At 40.4% G+C, this 7,064-nt stretch overlaps 1 protein-coding gene across 10 annotated transcripts in view; it reads right to left on the bottom strand.

The window, feature by feature from the left end:
- Positions 1-7,064, bottom strand: part of RHOH (ras homolog family member H) — a 68,624-nt gene that overhangs the window by 35,821 nt on the left and 25,739 nt on the right. The window contains exon 2 of one of the 10 annotated variants that reach the window (XM_011983573.1): positions 5,241-5,392. The exons of the other annotated variants lie outside the window; for them this stretch is intronic. The gene's annotated coding sequence lies outside the window, so the exon portion shown is untranslated. The remainder of the gene's footprint in view (positions 1-5,240; positions 5,393-7,064) is intronic. 10 annotated transcript variants of the gene reach the window in all.

Raw genomic sequence — 7,064 nt, 5'->3', positions numbered from 1 at the left:
GTTGCACCACTGCACTCCAGCCTGGGCAACAGAGCAAGACCCTCTCTTAAAAAAAAAAAAAAAGCTAACAATAATCTCAGCCTTCAGCAAGTCCTAATCTTTTTGCTTCAATATTGGTGGCTGCCAGTTGATCAGGGTGGTGGTTGCTGCAGGTTGGAGTGGCTGTGGCTATTTCTTAAAACAAGACAACAATGAAGTTTGCCACATTGATTGATTCTTCCTTTCGTGAAGGATTTCTCTGTAGCATGAAATGCATTTTATCCACAGCAGAACTTCTTGCAAATTGGAGCTAATCCTCTCAAACCCTGCCACTGTTTTATCAACAAAGTTTATGTAATATTCTAAATTTTTTGTTGCCGTTTCAATGGTTTTCACAGTATATTCACCAGAAGTAGATTCCATCTCAAGAAATTACTTTCTTGGCTCATCCATAAGAAGCAACTCCTTATGCATTAAATTTTGTCATGAGATTGCAGACATTCAGTCCCACCTTCAGTCTCCACTTCTAATTATAGCTCTCTTGCTCCTTCTACCACATCTGCAGTTATTTCCTCCAGTAGCATCTTAAATCCCTCAAGTCATTCATGAGGCTTGGAATCAACTTCCTCCAAACTCCAGTTAATGTTGATATTTTGACCTTCTTCCATGAATCACAAATGGCATCTAAAATGGTAGATCCTTTCAGAAGATTTTAAATTTACTTTGCCTAGATCCATCAAAGGAATCATTATCTATGGCAGCTATAGCCTTACAAAATGTATTTTTAAATAATAAGATTTGAAAGTTGAAATGACTCCTTGATCCATGGGTTGCAGAATAGATATTGTGTTAACAGGCATGAAAACAGCATTAATCTCCTTGTACATCTCCATCAGAGCTCTTGGGTGACTAGGTGCATTGTCCAAGAGCTGTAATATTTTGAAAGGAATCTTTTTTCTGAGCAGTAGGTCTCAACAGTGGGCTTAAATTATTCAATAGACATTGCTGTAAATAGATGTGCTGTCATTCAGGCTTTAGTTGTTCCATTTACAGAGCACAGGCAGAGTAGATTTAGCATTATTCTTAAGGCCCTAGGATCTGTTGGAATGGTAAATGAGCACTGGCTTTATCTTAAAGCCACCAGCTGCATTAGCCCCTAACAAGAGTCAGCCTATTGACTCTCTTCAAAGCCTTCGAAGCTTTGAAGCCAGGTATTGACCTCTCACTAGCTGTGAAAGTCCTAGATGGCATCTTCTTCCAATAGAAGGCTGTTTTGTTTCCACTGAAAATTCTATTGTATACTGTAGCCACCTTCATCAATGACCGTAGCTAGATCTTCTGGATAACTTGCTGTAGTTTACTCATCAGAACCTGCTGCTTCTCTTTACACTTTGGTGTTATGGAGATGGCTTCTTTCCTTACACCTAGTGAACCAACCTCTGCTAACTTCACACTTTTCTTCTGCAGCTTCTTCACCTCCCTCAGCCTCCATAGAATTGAAGCAAGTTAGGGCCTTGTTCTGGATTAGTCTTTGGCTTAAAGAAATTGTATAGCTGGTTGGATCTTCTATCCAGACCACTAAAGCTTTGTCCAAGCACTAAGGCTGTTTCACTTCCTTATCATTCATGTATTCCTGGGAGCTGAACTTTTGATTTCCTTCAATACATTTTTCTTTGCATTGACAACCTGGCTAACTGGCACGAGAGGCCTAGTTTTCGGCCGCTCTCAGCTTTCAACATGCCTTCCTCATTAAACTTAACGATTTCTAGCTTTCAATTTAAAGTGAGAGACACATAACTCTTCCTTTCACTTAAACATTGAGAGGCCATTCTAGGTTTATTAATTGGCCTAATTTCAATCTCGCTGTGTCTCAGGGAATAGGGAGGCCCCAAGAGAGGAAGAGAGGTGGGGGACAGCCGGAGCAGTCAGGACACGTACAGCATTTATCCATTAAGCTTGCTATCTTATATGGGCATGATTCATCGTGCCCCAAAGCAACTGCAATAGTAACGTCAAAGATCACTGATCACAGATCACCATAACAGATACGATAATAATGGAAACGTCTGAATTATTTTGAGAATTACCAAAATATGACAGAGACATGAAGTGAGCATATGCTGTTGGGAAAATGGTGCTGACAGACTTGCTCAACACAGAGCTGCCGCAAACCTTCGGTTTGTAAAAAAAAATGCAATATCTGTGGAGTGCAATCAAATGAGGTATTCCTGTACTAGTAACTGAAAAAAAGCAACCAGTTGAACAATCTGGGAAGGGTTTTCCATTTATGTAGAAAGATAAATGTGCAGACTTAGTCTGGTGCGATCTATCTTCCCTTGCCGAGAAGGACATTGGCCCAGGCAGAGGAAAAGTCTCTGCAATGATGGGCAAGTCGAGGTTTACTGGGAATTCTCAGCTCACCTGTCACATGTCCCTCTCTAGAATAAATTGTACTAGGAACACAGCAGTTACTCCCTCAATTGCCTAAGGGAGAAGAGGAACAAAGAGGAATAATCTAAGAACACAAGTTTATTCAGATTTTCTTAGATTTTTTTCAATCTTCTTTTGAAATATAGACATAAGTACTTTTTATACAGATAATATTGTAGATACAGAGCAATAGGATAAAACATTTCCCTAGATGCTCAGCTTCTAATTAAGGATCAGAAAGATCAAGAAACTGAACAAAACAAATACATAATGACCCTGAAACTACCAGGATATTCCAGAGCAAAATTCTTTTTTAATGGTTCAGTTCATTGCTTATGCATATATAGTGTTCTATTAACGTGACATTTCAAATCCACAGAAGTCTAAAGAAAAGTGACACAATATCTGCCTTTAATTGTCTTTAAACTAGGACTACTTTTAAGGAGCCTAATGAGACAGAAGATAATAAAGAAAATGTTAATATAGTTTAGACTAGGCCCAGAGGTTTAAAAAAAATTTTTTTTTTTTTTACTTAGTTGATAATGTCTCTGGCCCTCACTTTTTTTTCTCTATAGAAGAAATTATTTCATTTGGAGAGGTCATGCAACGGCCACACAAAGGCAGAATGGTGTGGCTGTACTTCATCACCATAAAGTACCATATAGCTAGGACCTCAGAGAATAAAATGCTAAATTAGAGAGAGGAGACGCAATGTTCTGCATATAAATGACCTCACTCTCCGGTTCAGCCTGCAAAAAATTAAAATTTAAACAGCCAAGTTCTGAAATAAAGGTAAATGCAAAATGCCAAGAGAACACTAAGGACAGAGTGTTAAAATCTTCCAGGGTGGTGGGGTGGGGAGGAGGAGAGGAGGAACATTTGAACCTGGTCTTGGAGGACAGAAAGAAAATAGGACTGGTGGACCGTATGCAGGCAGAGGAAGCGGCTGGTGCCCAGGTGTGCACATGGGTATTTGGAGAATAGACAGAGGGCTATGATGGCTGAAGCACAGGTGGAAGATGATGTTAGAAAGGGACAATGGGGCCAATTTGTAAAAGGCCCTTTATCCACATTAAGTATAAAATAACCTGCATCCAGCCGAGTTCTCTCTCCTTACTTTTCTCCTCAGCCCTGTCCCTGCTTTACCTAGCCAACACAGTTTCTCATGCATTTTTCTGAAGCTATTACATTATTACATAAATTCACATGCCTGTAAGTATGAATGCATATAATGATTACACACACATTTTTATATACAAACAGCAGCATACCACTCTGCTGCAATTTCTCCAGACTGTGCAACATCGCTGACACTCTGCCTGGCCTTTCCCGCTTTGACAGCTTTAATCCTGCTGCCGTAAGCTTTCCTGCCCTGGCTCTTCCTGGTGAACTTCTACCCATCCCAGAGCCCAGCTCAGATGCTACCTCTTGCATGAGGCCTTCTCAATAAGCAATATATTTCTCCCTTATTTGAGCTCATATGTCATCTTTAAATGTTTTACGTTTTTTGAATAGTGATTACATGCCTATAGTAACATTTTAAAAGTATAAAAGTGAAAAAATATACCTCCCTTCTATGGTGCCCAGGCCATTTTCCCAGAGGCAACCATCGGACTAAGTTTCTCATGCACTTTTCCAAAGCTATTACATTATTACGTGAATTCACATGCACATATGTATGAATGTATGTAATTATCACACACACACTTTTTTTTTTTTTTTTTTGAGATGGAGTCTCACTCTGTCACCTAGGCTGGAGTGCAGTGGCACAATCTTGGCTCACTGCAACCTCTGCCTCCTGGGTTCAAGTGATTCTCTTGCCTCAGCCTCCCACGTAGCTGGGACTTCAGGCATGTGCCACCATACCCGGCTAATTTTTTGTATTTTTAGTAGAGACGGAGTTTCACCATGTTGGTCAGGCTGATCTCAAACTCCTGACTTCAAGTGATCCACCCGCCTTGGCCTCCCAAAGTGCTGGAATTATAGGCGTGAGCCACTGCACCCGGCCAACACACATTTTTATATACAAACTACAGCATGCTATACTATACTCCGTGATGCCTTTCTCACTTAGTAATAGATTGTAAATCTTTTTCCTTATCAGTAGATTGAGTCACCCAACTCTTTCTAAATTCCTTTAGTACAGGACTACACAATTCCTTCCATTATGGATCAATCTTAAAATATAAATATAATATTAAATATAAATGAAAAGTCAATGCGGTGGCTGAGACTTTCTCACTATACTGTATATAGAGGCAGCTTGTGGTGATCAGAGCCCTGGACTGACCGTCAGGCTTGAATCCCAGCTCTACCACTAGTTATATGACCTGGTTCATGCCATTTAGCCTCTCCAAACCTGTTTTCTCATCTGCAAAATGAGGCGTTGAACTAGATGGGCTCTCAGGGCCCCTCCAAGGCTGGTAGTTCACGTTTCTGTGAACCATCAATATCATACGCTGCCTTGAGAGCAGATTTGAATAGAGAAAAGGGTGAAGGAGCAGAGAGCCTAAAGCTCCTGCCACCAGATGACCTTTTCCTGCTCCCAGGCTGTTCCTCATGCCTTCCTTGACTTCCCTAGCCTTCCCTCTCCACCCCCAGCCTCGGCCCAGAGGCATGCCTGCAAAAAAGCCCTCAGCCTGGGTTCATCAGCCAAGCTAAGCACAAGGGCCCCTAGCAGGTGCCTGATTTCCAAGACTGTGTTCAGTAGCCCCTATCTTAGATTTACACACGGTAGACCAGAATTTGGGCATGTTTTCCTGGGAACATGTGCCAGCCCAGTTGAGAGTCCACTGGCCTCATTGTAGAGAGAATGTGCATATAATAAATGCCTTAGAGAGCTCTCGGAAGTTTGGAGAAACCACCAGCTCATCTGCAGACTCTCAGTAGCAGAACAACCACGTGGCCAAGGAGGCTGAGAGGCCCAGAAGTGAGTGTCATTTGGGCTTGATGAAATCCTTCTGTTCTCCAAAGCATCCTTGTGCTTTGCCAGACAAAAAGGCAGCCATGGTCATATCACTCATTTGCCTCCCAAATGTTCACACCAAGGACAGAAGTTTTGGACCTTGTACAAAGCCTTCCACACCTTAAAACAGTCAAATATCATGGACCAGATGTCCATCAGGAGAGCAACGGGTATACGCCCTAAACTGGAAAGGTGCTCACTAACACCTGCTCTTAGAACGATGATTTGTAGCTCTCACTAGATTACCCACAGCTCCAATATGGAGTTGGACATCCATCTTTGATGCCAACTCGTGTAGCCCACACAGCTACTATCGACATGTTTGAAACCAGGAGGCATAATCCTAACTCCGTTTCTAGCAGCAGGGACTTTCAGAAAACATACTCCTTGTGGAATTAATTTGCCATTTCCATTCATTTTTGCCTTAATTTGTCTCTACTTCTAAAATAGAAGTCAAGCTGCCACACAAAATAACTTTTATAAGGTTGGGGGAAGACAATACGCCTCTTTTATCATTGAATTCCTTACTATTGTAGAAAAAATATTTAATACTGTGGGGAAAAGTATGTGACAACATTGCTACATGGATAAAAGAAAAGCAAGGCCAAATTGGTATGTGCAACATAATCCTGATTTCTTAGTAAAAATAGAGAGAGGAAAAAAGTCAGAAACTAAACCAAGATTTTAACAATACTCATATACTGGTGCAATTACAAATTGTGTGTGTGCTTATCTATGTTTTCTGAGTTTCCTTCATAGACATACATCACTTCTATAACAAAAAAAGTAAAAATAAAATCTCATGACCCTTTGTAAAAGAAAATATAAACACATCCTGTAATTTCTTCCTGGGAAGAGGTAACATTTGCTAGTGTCACTGGATAGTCACTTTAAGAAAGTACGGCCTGGCAGGACTGGGTCCTGGATCAGGATTGGCCCCTAACTGATGAAATTACTTGAACAACTCCGAGGCCCCGACCCTCCTGCCACATCTGACAGAGCAGCAAGTCTCAGTAGGTCTGTAAGTTCCCTTCTCACTCATTCTGGAACTCCTCAGAGCAGGGCTCTTTCATACACCACTCAAACAATTTTTTAAATTTGTAACATTCCAGTGATTTGGGTTGTGTCCAGCCCATCCTGCTCAGCATGCTAGAAAGATTTCTAGGAGAACTAAGACCCTAGGAATGTTGGTTTCTTGGATAATATAATTGGGTACCACTGTAATGACGTGGGAACTTGTTTCCTTTTGTCATTGAGACCAGAATAGTCAAGTTGGTCGAAATCTGAAAGATCATCTTCTAATCCTGCCCCCAAATTTCAGTCATCTGATAACCATATTTGAACTATTATTTATTTGATGTATTTTAAAAATCAACTCTAAGTGAACTCACATGGCCTTGTCCTAAGCAATTAAATAGATGAAATCATAGATTTGATTGTCACTTATAATTTTTTCTGAAAACATTCAAAGAAACATATACCTATTAAAAACATTTTTTAAATGCTTGCCCTAAAAAGATCTTGTTTCCTACCATTGGTACCCACATTGTGCTTGGGGAAATTTATATCCAATCCAATCCTCAAAGTTTTCAGAGAAACTGACACTTAGATAAATAAACCTCTTGCCTAAAGACTCATATTTTTGTGAAAAGTCCTTATGTTTTTATTTTTTGTTTCTTGTTTTTTTTTT

The sequence above is a fragment of the Mandrillus leucophaeus genome, unplaced genomic scaffold (genome assembly GCF_000951045.1).
Source record: "Mandrillus leucophaeus isolate KB7577 unplaced genomic scaffold, Mleu.le_1.0 Scaffold251, whole genome shotgun sequence".
NCBI lineage: Eukaryota > Metazoa > Chordata > Mammalia > Primates > Cercopithecidae > Mandrillus > Mandrillus leucophaeus.
The sequence above is the reverse complement of the archived record's forward strand: the minus strand, read 5'-3'. Positions and strand labels throughout refer to the sequence as shown.